Consider the following 15,488-nt stretch of genomic DNA (forward strand, 5'->3'; position numbering starts at 1 on the left):
TGTGTGTGTGTGTGTGTGTGTGTGTGTGTGTATGCGCACGTGCGTGTGTGTGTGTGAGAGAGAGGGGGAAGGGAGTAAGATTAAAAGAGAGAGAAAAACAGAGGGCACGTGTATCTTTGGAAGGGAGTTAAAATAAAAAAGAAAGTTAAAAAGAGAAAGGTAGAGAAAGGGTGTGTGTGTGTGTGTGTGTGTGTGTGTGTGTGTGTGTGTGTGTGTGTGTGTGTGTGTGTGTGTGTGTGTGTGTGTTTGCGCGCACAGATTCGTGTGTGAGTGTGTGTGATAGAAAGGAGGGGGGAGAAAAAATGAAAAAACAGAGGTAATGGGTGTGAAAGACAGAGGTAAAGGGTGTGAATGAGATAAAGACAGAGAAAGAGGGAAGGCGCGTTAATACAAGGTGGAACGATAAAAGTGTCGCCCTAAACCGTACTACAGCTTTATTTTACAATTTTTATTGAAAAAAATCAATTCAAGTAACTTTATTATGTTGTAGAGATGACATCTACTCAATATAGCCGACTTCAGCCTTAATCACCGCCTCGATACGACCCGGAACTGGGAGCATGCCTTTTCCACAAGCGCCGACGGGAGCGCAGCGGATAGTGGCGATCAGGTTGGCTTTGGTGGCGTGTGAGGTTATTTTGGTGATGTTTCCGACGTATAACCAAACCGAGTCGTCCAGCGAGTTCAGGTCGGGAGGAAAGTCTGGGTCTCTGGACTTTTGGGCCGGCGCCACGTCCTGCTGCCATACACAGGGCCTGCCAGCGGCCACCTGATTGCACCAGATCACCACACCCTTTGGCACATGGAGGTACACTTTGGTGTTGACTTTCAAGGCGACTTCGAAGATGTGAGGTGGCATGATGTGATCCTCACTTGAAACTATATCCACGACCATAATCATGGCCGGAAACTTTGTTTTCATCACAATGGGCATGTCGCTATTACTAGTGGCAATCCAGGGATGCATTTTGAGGGTGCTGGCAACGGTCCTGTTGTTATAACTTCGATCGATAGAGAACATGATTTACACAGCGCGCATCTACGATCTCGCTCGATGAACATTGTGTCACTTTTAGACATGATAGACGGTTCCTATCGCTTTGGGGATTTCTACACTAGTAAACGATATGCAACAAAAAATAAAGCAAGAAAACCGATTTTCATCAAACGGAAATGGAATCATGTCGTCTTTTCTATTGCGACAATTTTATTGTTCCACCCTGTATGAAGGAGGAATAACGTTAAAGGGTGAGGGAAGAGTGAGAACAAAAAAAGTGTACATTAGAAAGAGAGAGTGAAAGAGTGGGACGGACAGGGGGGGGAGAGGAAGAGAAAGAAAGATCATTATTGTGAGAAAGGGAATGTGTGTGAATGTCAGAGTTTGGGATGCTGAAATATGTAGCAGGGAGGGAGAGGGGCAAATGTCTTACGTCATTCTGCAATTACTAAGGCGTTGGCATTCAAAGCAGACCGAGTTTATTTTGCGCTTAGCAGCGAAAGGACAACAGAGGCACGGTTGTTGCTCCGGTGTTCCCTCACTAGAAAGCCGACCGTTTCTTTTAGAATGCTTCTGTTTTTAAAATAATCATTAATTTTGTTTGTCTTTCAAGCCAAGTTGCTCTCACGTAGTTGATGCTTTCCTTTGCATCAGCATAAATAACCAACAAGCTTTTTTGTTGTTGTTGTTGTTCGTTATGTCCATCGCAATAATTATCAAAGAAAAAAAGATTCGGCGCTTATATATTACTAGACTGTGTGCCCGGCGTTGTCCGGGTGTTTGGAGGTGTGTGTTGAAAAAAAAAAGTGCTAGTAAACCGGCAGGCTCGAACCCGTGACGCGAAGGCGGAAAATAAAATAAAAAGAAAATATGACGTCTTACCGCTACTCCATGACGCTACCGGCAGTTCGGAACGTTAAAATTAGGCAAAGTCTATTCAACCTATACGATGACTTGCAAAAATGGATCGCAAAAAATCGATCCCTCCTTGGTGAAAACTGCCCAATTCAGGGTGAAGGAATTAATGTTTTTGGCCAATTTTTCGATATTTTACGTCCGAGACGTCGCACTTCAAGATGATACTCAATTCGTTAAAATTCGTCGTCTCTGTCTATACAGAGGCGACAGATTTTCATGAAAACAGGCGGATATACATACATACATACGTACGTACATACATACATACATACACACATTCAAATGTGCATACATACATGCATACATACATGCATACATACATGCGTACATACATGCATACGTACATAAATGCATACATACATGTATACATACATGCATGCATGCATACATACATACATACATACATACATGGATACATACATACATACATACATACATGCATGCATACATGCATACATACATGCATACATACATGCATACATACATACATGCATGCATATATGCATACATACATGCATACATACATACATGCATACATACATGCATACATACATACATGCATACATACATGCATGCATACATACATACATATATGCATGCATACATACATGCATACATACATAGATACATACATACATACATACATGCATACATACATGCATGCATACATGCATACATACATATATGCATACATACATATATGCATACATACATGCATACATACATACATACATACATTTAAACAAACAGGTAAGATTTATATTATAGATGGTAAAGATAAAAATCGCATTCCAAGTAAAAAATAAATCTTCAATATACTTATGTGTCATGCAAAATACTAGGATAAGTTATCAAGTAAACTTTTAATTAAATATATAAATCAGTTTTCCTATTTTCCCATCCGCCATTCATTATTATGGTTAAATGACACACTGGCTTATCTCCTCCTTGCTTTACGGGATTTCTTATTAATAGCGCTTCCGCAAAATATAATAAAACAGGTTTTTATTCTTAATTAAAATTATACTCGATCATTTTTGGTAATGTGTATAAATTGCGACTTTGGTAGAATCTGTTTCTGACGAGGATAGCATCTTTAAATATGGCCCAAAACTCTAGTGACTTTTAATATAAGTTATTTATAACTGTTAAGTTTTATTGAAGGAAGAAAACGAAGGATATGCACAAACATGCATATGCAACTGGAAATAAATGAAACGTTAAAAGAATAGAAAGGTCACCAGTTAGCAAGTGTTAACTAAAAGATATATGTGATTAAAAAACAGAAAAACGAAACTTGTGTAGTGCCGTGTTTTCTTTGTGTAATATGTTCTTTTTTATTATTTGTGTAATGTAATTTTTTTACTTGTGGAATATGATTTTTTTATTTCTGTAATATGATTTTTTTATTTGCGTAATATGATTTTTTTTACTTGTGTAATATGATTAAAGCTAGGTTTTAATTTTTATTTGTGTAATGTGATTTTTTATTTGTGTAATGCGATTTTCATATGCGTAAAGTGCTAGTTACTTTGGAAAAATGATAGATGTTGGCACAATGTTTGTTTTTATTAACCAAAAATGTATTTCATATCCTCCCATTCTAGGATAGTCGCGTTTGGTATGCTTTTCAGCATAACTTCCGGTACAACTTCCGGTGCCTCGTTAGACCTATAGCGTTTTATATTAATGTGTTTCAACTTATAATTCTTGGTGAAAGTGCAGAGTAGTTAACATTATGTGAATAAGCGAAATCACCCGACCGCAGCACAATCCTCCCTACCTCTTTTACTGTAGAGGTCCCCTAATGCCGAAAGATGTTCTACTCTGACAGCTTCTTTCCTCGGACCGCTTGTCTTTGGAATTCCCTTCTTGCTCACTGTTTCCTATGTTCATTTTTTTTGGGGGGGGGGATTCACTGCTTATGAACGCTCGGATAAGGGTTAATAAATGTTAAGTATATGATGAGACAACATGATCAGTAATGGTGGAACTTGGGTAGGGCTTCAATTTTTAAAAGGACGGCTCAACGGGAACTTATTCACATTAGATTTGAAAATGATCACGTTATAATCATCTGGAAACAGCCTTTCTTTCACTATTTTTTCACACCCCCCAACCAAGGCACAGTGCCATTAAGTCGTAAGGGATACTATTTGGGACTAGATTTGCAGGGATACTATGTGGGGGGTTGAGCAGGGAGATGTCTGTTCACATTACATTTAAACTTCTGCATATTAGTTCAGTCAGGGAAACAGGGGTCCGGAAGGTAATTCCAAAGTCTAGCAGTTCGAGGGAAGAAGCTATTTGAGTAGAAGGCTTTATGGCATCTAGGGATCTCTACAGTATAGGGGTGGGATTTTGCTGTTTATGGATTTTTCGAGGGTATTTACGTCGAAGTGGTACGAGTGCTTTGAGTTCGTCCGAGGAATTACTATCAAAGTACTTGTAAAACAGGCAGATGGATGAAACAATACGACGATAGGACACACGGTGTTGTGTTCTACAGACGGATAGTTCTAGGAAAGAAACTCTGCTCATGGAATTTTCGTTTAGTTTTAAGCACAGGTAGAGAGTGAGGGTGGTTATTTGGCGGTTGTCATAGCTAGAAAATATTTACTTCGAATGTTTAATTGGGGATCGCATATATTGGAGCTCAGTCGAACACATAACATAAAAGTAACCATAGAACAGAGACAGACTTGCAACGTCTCTTTTGTGAGAAAGAAAAAGCCGAAAGACACTGATAGAGCACAGATAGAGAATGAGGGAAAATTTTGACCGTTGTTGTAGCTAGACGATTACGAGGCGCGTTCAATAAGTAATGCCCCTGACCAACTTTCCATAGGAGTAGAGCAATGAAAGTTGGCACAGTTATTAGTCTTTCTCTACATTGGTACCACCCAGAGTTATGCATTTCTCCCATCGTTTGATGCAGCTGTGGAGACCGTTTTTGTAGAACACCCCAGGTTGGTCCTCCAACCACGACATGACTTCAGAAATTAAGGCTGCATCATCTAGGAAACGCTTTCCTTTCAAAAACAACTGCATGGCTGGGAAGAGGTGAAAGTCAGAGGGTGCAAGGTTAGGGGAGTGGGGAGAATGAGGAAGGATTTCATAACCAAACGCCCGTGCTTCTGATCTGGCGACAGGCGAGTTGTGGACCGGAGCGTTGTCCTGCAGGAGGAGGGTACTTTTGCTGATCTTGCCTCGCCTCTTGATTTTGATAGCTTTCCTTAATTTCCTCAAAAGTGAAGCATAATAGGCTCCTGTAATTGTGGTACACTTTGCCAGGAAATATGTCATCACTACTCCGTCCTGGTCCTAGAAGAATGTGAGCATGACCTTGCCAGCGGAGGGCTACACCCTTGCTTTCTTTGGAGGTGGTGAGTCCAAGTGCTTCCACTGCATTGACTGGACTTTGGTCTCTGGATCATAGTGATGGACCCAGGTTTCATCCTGTGTAATCAGTCTTTGACAACCTTTGACTCATCTTCTTGGCACATCTCCAAATTCATCCTCGAGCACTCGACGCGTTCTCGCTTCTGGAATGGTGTGACCAACCTGGGAATCCATCTGGCAGGCACCTTATGAATATGCAAATGGTCATGAATGATAGCGAATAGTAATGCGCCGATCTTCGAAAATGTCAGCCTCAACTTGACGGACAGATGCCTCATCAATGGCAGAAGGGGGGGGGGGGCGACCAGGTCTGGGAGCTGTTTCCACAGACTTCCGGCCATGTTTGAATTCACGATGCCAGCGTTTTACAAGGTCATATGATGGGGCATTATCACCATAAGTTTCTTTCATTTCATCAAAAGTCACCTGTGGTGTGCGTCCTTTCAAATACAAAAACCGGATCACTGCTCGACATTCAACAGGTTCCATTTAACACCTGACTCATTTCGAACACCTGTAAAACAGAAACCACAATTAGTTCAGAGCTGTAATTTGCCACATAACCCGTAGAGATATAAATCATTGCACATGCAAAATTTCAGCGAGATCAGACAACTGGAAGTGGGTCAGGGGCATTACTTATTGCACGCCCCTTGTATTTGTTGCGAACACTTCTTCGGGAGGCCATAGATAGGAGCTCAGTCGAGTGCCTACCATAAAAGCAACGATAGAGAAGAGACAGACTCGCAACGTCTCTTCTGTGAGAAAAAAGGTTTTGTGATTAGAAGGCGGAAAGATCCTCGACCACTAGATTTCGAAGACGGTTTTGTACTCTGTCAAGGCAAGAAAGGTACATGAGATGTGAACAAACATCTTTCTATCCAGTTCTTCATACAAGTTGCCTAACTTTATAAACTTTACCGACTATTGCATTAGCCCTTCGCGCATATGTGTAAACATGCGCTGGGTTGCGTTTTTGGAGGTTCATTCCAATGGTAGACGTTGCGAATGATAGATGCTTGGCCAAGAGAAGACGGATAGGGTCACACAGAAGTGTTTCCTTTCTTCTAAGTAAAACTAGCACATCATAAAATAGGGAATCATGCTGGGATTGACCTCTTTGAGAAAGGTAATTTTCCTACATATTCTCTAGATAAATTCTGAATGGATACTGTCTAGCCGTTAAATTCAGTGGATATCTCCAATAGTCAGACTCTGAGTGGTCCACCAAGAAAGACAAGAATCTAATATTTATGGTCAGGGGTGAAGGAATTCCGAGAGATGAAGAGTCAGTCAGATCTGGTTTTCCAGAGGTGAGACAAGCAGTTAGAGTTGGACGCGCGAGGATGTAGTAGCTGCTTTTTCTGGGCGCTCAAAGGGCAGTTAGCCCGATGTGCCTCTGCGAGTAAAGTGAGCTGTTGGTTTGTTGATGTCTGCGGTAAACTGAATCACTTAAATAATTTACAAGTCATTGGTCACTGTTTTCTTATGTAAAATAATTATCCGTGTAAATATTCTAATATATATATATATATATATATATATATATATATATATATATATATATATATATATATATATATATATATATATATATATATATAGGGGGGCCCCTTTCATCAACAAGCTCATCAGGAGTCAATCGTTGAATTTCTATCAAGTGTAAAACAAATGTCCCGCAGGAGCGAAGACTTAAGTGGGGATTACTTATAAGATTATAACGAATGGATGAAATGAAAAAAAAAATTTTTTTTAATTATATATATATATATATATATATATATATATATATATATATATATATATATATATATATATATATGAATTAAATGAAGGGCGAATGGGATTACGAAAAAAAATTACGAGTAAATTATATGTTGTAGAATATATACAATTGTATCAAATATATGTACAAAATGGGATATGTGGGGAAGTTAAAATTTTATATATATATATATATATATATATATATATATATATATATATATTTATATATATATATATATATATATATATATATACCCAAATAAGTCCAATGATTTTACGAATTCCTTCTGTCGATAGAGAGAAGGCCTGCGTGAAAGGATAGAGACTGACTCCAGAATCCTCAGATGATTCGAAGAATCAGCCCGGTGTAAAATCATAGACCAGTCCATTTTATATACATTGGCACACGCTGGATTTTCAGCGAGGTGCTGACCAATAGCAGATTCCAAGGTGAACGAGGGGTGACGAGGCTTACCTAGTTTGATGCTTGCTGAAACATGTTGGTTTATTCTTGTCTGCAGATTTAAACGGGTTCGACCTACATAGACAGCAGCACACTGACATTGATAAATCACATCACTATTTGTGATGTACGGCAAGCCATCCTTCACAACTGAGGGAAATGCAGACTTAACACGATAAACCAAGCGAAGAGCAACAGATGGAAAACAATTTAATACAGACTTGATAACAAGTCTACCCAAACACTGACCAGGGTCACCAATCCAAGGGATTTTTAAATAAACAGGACACTTGGAGAGACCAAAAATTGTAGGAGAATTATGAGTGTTAACTTTATTATAAATAATATTATCAACCAATTTCTCCGGATAACCATTGTGAATAAAAATGTCTTTAATCTTCTTTAATTCACAATCCAGTTTACTAGAAGAACAGATTCTAAGGGCTCTATACACTAATGTCTGAATGAGCCCTATTTTTCTTGAAGTAGGGTCAAATGAACGCCAATTTGTGTAGAGGCCGATAAATGTCGGCTTACGATAAACAGTCGTAAGAAAGAGTTCTTACAACGTTCAATTAAAACATCAAGAAAGGGCAAACAACTGTCATTCTCATCCTCCATAGTAAATGTTAATGATTTATGGAGGGAATTAAGTTTATCGAAGAAAGCTAATGCCTCGTTTTCTGATGCAAAAGCTGCAAAGGTGTCGTCGACGTATCTATATTATATCGATGGTTTCGATATACTGTTAAATAGTGCAGACTCATAATATCCCACAAAAATGTCGGCCAATACCGGACCCAGGGGACTTCCGATCTGAATCCCATTCAATCTGACTATACATGATATTATCGAAGCTGAATTCTACAGCTTTAGTACAGATTAATAGGAGTTCAATAAATATATATCTAGGGAATGGGGGTAAATCACTGTTGTAAAAGGAGTCAGCACAAATATCTATAGTCTCCCGTAGCGGGACATTGGTAAATAAACTGGATACGTCGAAAGAACACATAAAGCTGTTCTCAACATCGGGTTGCAATTCGTATAAGTAATCAACTAATCTAAATGAGTCACTAATACAATGTTTAGTGTATAGAGCCTGAACCGGTTCTATAATGGTTAAAAACCATGGGGCTAAGGAGTGCTGGACAGACCCTGCCATAGACAAAATAGGTCTAAGCGGAATACCTTCTTTGTAGATTTTAGGAAGGCCATATAGTGTTGGTCTTAGAGAGCCAAAGGGCCTTATTTTATCATATATATCTTTTGTAAAATAGCCTTTTTTTATAAAGGTATAGAAGGCGTTTCTGGATTTGGACTTCATTTTTGTAGGTGCTATCGTGAATATCGGCAGAACCAATACAAAGGAATTTATCAGGATCATTTAAAATAATTGACATTTTCTGGACATAGTCCGCTTGGTCCAAGATAACCACTCCAGCACCTTTGTCAGGTCTACAAATACCAATATCTTTGTTAGATTTAAGTGTTTTAATGGTTTTAAAGTGTGTGTGCTGGACCAAACAAAATCTTCAGATTCAATGTTGGCCTGGTGGGAGATGTCCTTTTCTCTTCGCTGCAACCTCTATCTCACAGAAGAGATGTTGCGAGTTTGTCTCTGCTTTATCGTTATTTTCATGGAAAGTGTTCGACTGAGCTCCAATCTATGCCCCCCCCTCGCCAAACTTTCACAAGAAACACTAGACTAGCTGAAAACATTATCAATAATTTTCCCCACACTTTATCTGTGCCTAAACCTAAACATAGATTCCATGATCAAAGCTTCTTTCTTAGAACTGCACGCCTGTGGAATTGTCTTCCGTTTTCCTGCTTTCCAGCTGTCTATAATATGATTGTCTTCAAGTCCAACGTGAACAAGTTTCTGATGAGCCGTTCCACTTAAGTTAATAAATTTACCGAACTTCCATTACTATTTATTACTATATTGTCCTTTTGACTGATCTACACTCTTTAACCCTTATCCTTGAGTGGCCGATCGGCCTTGATAAGTGGTGATGCCTATGTAAAAAAAAAAAAAAAAAAGTCCTTCAAACTGGCCTTCATGTTGGTTACATGTTCAGGTGTAAGAGGACCGTGATGCTTAAGCTGAGAAAATAAAACTTCAAATGCTGCGAGTGTTTCTTCTTTATCTATACGAATCGGGGGAACACAAAAATTCAACCCCTTAGACAACACTGCAGTCTCAACTTTAGAAAGGACAAGATTTGAATAATTAAAAATATTCTTGCCTTCAGCACTAGAGTCACGTCCAAATCTAGACCGAACAAGCAAATCCAATTGCTTATTTAATTTAATAGAAATATGTTGTCCAGAAAATTCCCCTCGGTTTGCCAAATACTTTGATAATCGAAAGAAGTCATAAAAGCTACAAAAACTTTTAATTTGAGAAAATGAGACAAATTTTAAATTAATATAAGAGACACGTTGTCCGCATAATTTGTTTTTTTCATCGTGGATGAAAGCCCGTTCAAATTGGAGGCTTCAGGAAATCAGAACACCAGAGTTGATTTGCCAAATAAAGAATTTTATGGATAAGGATCGTCGTGTGTCTATAGGGACAACAAGTACACAGTTTGGTGTCAGTGTGGGAACTGTACACGCAATTATTCACGAGGAACTGAAGATGTGGAAGATTTGTGGGAATGTACCAGTCCACAACTCCATTCTTGTCACAGAGTATTTGACAAAGAAGAGCATCAAGACTTCACCTTCTTTATAGTCCAGACCTTGCTCCCTGTGACTTTTTGTTATTCCCTAAGCGCAAGGAAAACCTTAGAGGCTGTCATGGGACAATTGAGGAGATAAAAGAGGCTGTGGCGAGGGTTATTGACACACTCACACAAGAGGACTTCCATCGGGCCTTCCAGAAGTTGTTGGAACGGCGGAACAAGCGCATTGCAGCCAGAGGAGATTACTTTGAAGAGAACTAAAAGTTTCCATACGTAATGAGTCTGGAAGGCAGAGAGTCTGTGAGTGTTGATGAGAAGTGTGGGAGGAGAAGGGAAATCAGAACACCAGACTTGATTGGCCAAATAAAGAATTTCATGGATAAGGATCATCGTGTGTCTATAGAAAACAAGTGCACTGTTTGATGTTACAGAAGTTGTTGTAACGGTACAACAAGTGCATTGCAGCCGAGGGAGATTACTTTGAAAGTTTCATATCTGTACTATTGCCACCCGAAAAAAGTTTGGAAAATCATTGAAGTCACCGCGTACATACGACACAGACGAATATCCTGAAGTAAAAGTCTCTCTGTGAAACAAGCTGGATTTGAACTTGGCACGTCCAGGTGGTCAGTCCATGTCGTTAACCACTTGGCCACCCTTATCTCTCTGGAATCGTGGTTTTTGTTCATGGAAAGATGAACCAGCACAACGAACGGGATAATCACGGTCTGTGTAGTGAACGCACAAGTCTGTGTTTATGTATTTTGTATTTTGTGTGAATTAAAAAAGAAAAAAAAAAGAAACGATCGAACTTGGGACCACCCTAACAAAAAATCTGTTAAAATATTTGTAATTTTTTTTTTTTTTTCTTTTTTTGAAAGTATGTCAATAGAACAAGCAGGTACTGGAGAAGTGGGTAACTGTGAATTTTGGTATACCAATTCCTCGTTTTTAACCTCATCTCGGTTAGATTCTTACGTGAGAAATATATCTCACATGAAGGAAACGTTTGTTTGTTTATATGTTTGTCAACGCCATTCATTGTTTATGTGTTTTTTCCCAATCAATTCTCTTCGCTAAAAAATTATTTTCATTATTCGCATGCCATGAGTGGCATTATTTCGAAAATTGTCATCCAACGCCAAAAAATGGTTTGTACACATTTGGAAAAATCGTTCCAGATTTTTTTTTTTCTCCTAAAATAAAACTCAATGTTCGCATTATTTGAACTCATCGGAATACTGTTCTCATCTTGAGTGTTATTTTCACAACGTTTCGTTTGATGTATCCTCCGATCTTCTTCAGGTGTATCTTGTCGAACTCGGGAATGTTTTTGTCGAACTCGGGAATTTGGACGGAATTTCGAACGAAACCTTTTATTTACTTCAACAAAAATTCATACTAAAACTGTCCGCGAGAACCCGTGACGCAGTGGTTATTATCCTAATGGTTGAAGGTTTAATTCTCCGAAGAATACAATTGCGAATTACTTAGGACCTCTATTTAGTCATGGCTGATGGAACAAGAGCATGCTACACAAGTGAATAAATAAAGCGTTCCATTCGAAATTTCATCAGAATTCCCGAGTTCGACAGAAATATTCCCGAGTTCGCCAAGATACATCTGGACATTCAAGATAATAACATTAATCCGATGAATCCAAATAATATGAATAACCAATAATAAGCAATTTTATAGAATTTACATAAAATATTCTTATGTAAATTTTACCGGGAAAGACAGTTGTAGTGTTTTTTTAATCTTCGAGCGCATTCCTAAGGGAACTATCCGAGCATAACTGCCTTAAATTTTTTTAAATATATCTCATTTTCATGAAATTTGAAACATATGTATCCTATTTTCTCCTATATAGAAAACAATTTTATAGAATTTACATAAAATATTCTGATGTAAATTTTACCGGGAAAGACAGTTGTAGTGTTTATTTAATCTTCGAGCGCATTCCTAAGGGAACTATCCGAGCATAACTGCCTTAATTTTTTTTAAATATATCTCATTTTCATGAAATTTGAAACATATGTATCCTATTTTCTCCTAGAAGAGAATGGAATTAGTCACTAATCTCAACCTTTTTTTTTTATTATCATTTCACCCCAAACATGGCATATAGCCACCTAGTCGTGAAAAGCTACTGTTTGCAGGGATACTATTTACATAGTTCTTCAGCGAAATATCTGTTCACATAAAACTTGAATTTTTGCATGTCAGTATTGTCAGGAAAGCAGGGGTCCTGGAGGGAACTCCAAAGTGAGTGCAACAGTCTGAGGGGGAAAATAACTACTCGAGTCGAAGGATTTACGGCATCTAGGGATCTCTACAGTGTAGGGGTGGGATTGTGTTGCTTGTCGGGTTTGTCGAGGGTATTGTCGTTGAGCGAGTATTAGTGCTCGAAACTCGTCAGGGCACTTGCCATTTAAAACTGAGCATCTAGAATTAAATTCTTCGTCTTTCCTATCATATTAAGAAAGTTTTTCAATAAAGACGAAACGTCGATGAACATGTAAATAACTATCGGTTTTCCTTTTAAAATTTTTCTTAGATATGTAGACGGATGTATTGTGGACTAAGTAACTGTGAGTAGGCCTGTGAAGCCCCCCCCCCTCCAAAGTGCACTGCGATCGATCCCTGATTAGTGCAGGTAATAAATCGATTTGATAGGAAAATAAGCGATTTCATTGATTTCGATGAAAATAAAAATTTTGGAAATGTATTCTCATTTGATCCCAGGCAACGTCTGGCCTTCTTGCCAGTACATATATATATATATATATATATATATATATATATATATATATATATATATATATATATATATATATATATATAGCGGCACTGATGAGTTGTGAAACAACGAAACAGGTCTGTATATCGATGACTAAAATATATTTTATAAAGCTCCCCTCTTCGGTAGAGCACTATCGTAAATTATCTTACTCGCTACTTAATTTAGCTGAAATAATGCGAAGCTCGCGGTTTGTTTACAAACAAACGTTTGAGCCCTCTACGAGTGGCGGACGGATGTTTATTTAAATAGACATTCGGACAGTTTAATTTTCGGCCACCGATTCCGTAGTCAGGGGGTAGGACTGCCGACTGTCATCACGACGGTTCTAGGTTCGATCCTCGGCTTGGGAGAGGTGTTAGTCTAGCGGCACTGATGAGTTGTGAAACAACGAAACAGGTCTGTATGTCGATGACTAAAATATGTTTTATATATAAATGACATAAACGAAACAAAAAAAAACGATTGATCATTGATTTTTTTTTGTTTTTTGTTTGTTTTTAGCTTAGTTTAGTTTCGTATATACCAACATATATAATAGTTTATAATTTGTTGATGTTATTTTCATAAGTATGTATACAGAAATTAGAATTAATAAATGTACTAATTATTAAATATAACATTTTGGTAGAAGATTGATAAATTAATTAAAATTGTTAGTACGAATAGTTGGGTTTAATGACTTTGTTTCATAAAAATTCAATATAGCGTAATGGAAAATAAAAATATATTTGCAGTCTCTCTTTCAATTTTCGGATTTTAATCATGTCAAATCGCACTTCAATTGCTTTTGACGGATTGATTGTTGCTATTTTTCTAATGAGTTAAGGGCATAATAGATTCACTGATTGATATAATAATTAAGTGATGGATTTTGCGCTACAAAACAGATACTGTCAAGAGTTGTATAAGTAAACTGATTTAAAAGAATAACTTATAAGATGATCAACATCATGAATTTTGGAATATAATTTTTTGTCATTTATTCTTTCTTTCTCCCTCCCTCTCTCTCTCTCTCTCTCTCTCTCTCTCTATATATATATATATATATATATATATATATATATATATATATATATATATATATATACTTCAGAATAATGAAATATTTAATGTAATTAGTAATTGATATAATGCAAATATTTACCGGATATCTCATCTAACCAAAGGAGAAACCAAGGAATCATGCCTACTTCGGATTGTTACCTTGTGTCTTGCAAGAATTACGATACTTACTGGATCCTTTTACCTCTCTACTACCAAAAACTCCCACTTCAGGATTTACCATACAATTTTAATTATGATTTTCTATGTTTATTGCATTTAGCAAATTAGGTATAAGCCATTTATGATATTTGCTAATATTTGTTTTCCTCTGAGGAGACGGGTAAACATCGAAAACTTATAGGTTAAGGAAATATACTTATTGAAATATATTTCTGGTCTTGCATATAATAAAAATTTTAGATTTGAAAGCTAACCATTTCACATCATAAAATTTTACTAACTAAATTATGATATATATATATATATATATATATATATATATATATATATATATATATATATATATACCTGCTCTTTTTACTCATTGAGCACTCTTTGGTAGACACATGTTGTTTCATTGGAGGTACTTCTAGTAAACTAAACTCTACTGGCTAAATATATATATATATATATATATATATATATATATATATATATATATATAGAGAGAGAGAGAGAGAGGGAGAGAGAGAGGGGTGGGAAGAGAGGGGGAGGGAATGAGATAGGTGTTGCTTTTTTAATGATTTTATGTAGATTTTGCTCGTATGAAAGAGTAAAGTAGAATATAAACACTTTAATAAACAATTTAATAAACAGTTTAATAAACAATTTAATAAACAGTTTAATAAACAATTTAATAAACAATTTAATAAACAGTTTAATAAACAATTTAAAAAACAGTTTAATAAACAATTTAATAAACAATTTAATAAACAATTTAATAAACAGTTTAATAAACAATTTAAAAAACAGTTTAATAAACAATTTAATAAACAATTTAATAAACAATTTAATAAACAGTTTAATAAACAGTTTAATAAACAGTTTAATAAACAATTTAATAAACAGTTTAATAAACAATTTAAAAAACAGTTTAATAAACAATTTAATAAACAATTTAATAAACAATTTAATAAACAGTTTAATAAACAATTTAATAAACAATTTAATAAACAATTTAATAAACAATTTAATAAACAGTTTAATAAACAATTTAATAAACAATTTAATAAACAATTTAATAAACAGTTTAATAAACAATTTAATAAACAGTTTAATAAACAGTTTAATAAACAGTTTAATAAACAATTTAATAAACAGTTTAATAAACAATTTAATAAACAATTTAATAAACAGTTTAATAAACAATTTAATAAACAGTTTAATAAACAATTTAAT

The sequence above is a fragment of the Euprymna scolopes genome, chromosome 25 (genome assembly GCF_053919585.1).
Source record: "Euprymna scolopes isolate OS-2025 chromosome 25, ASM5391958v1, whole genome shotgun sequence".
Classification (NCBI taxonomy): domain Eukaryota; kingdom Metazoa; phylum Mollusca; class Cephalopoda; order Sepiida; family Sepiolidae; genus Euprymna; species Euprymna scolopes.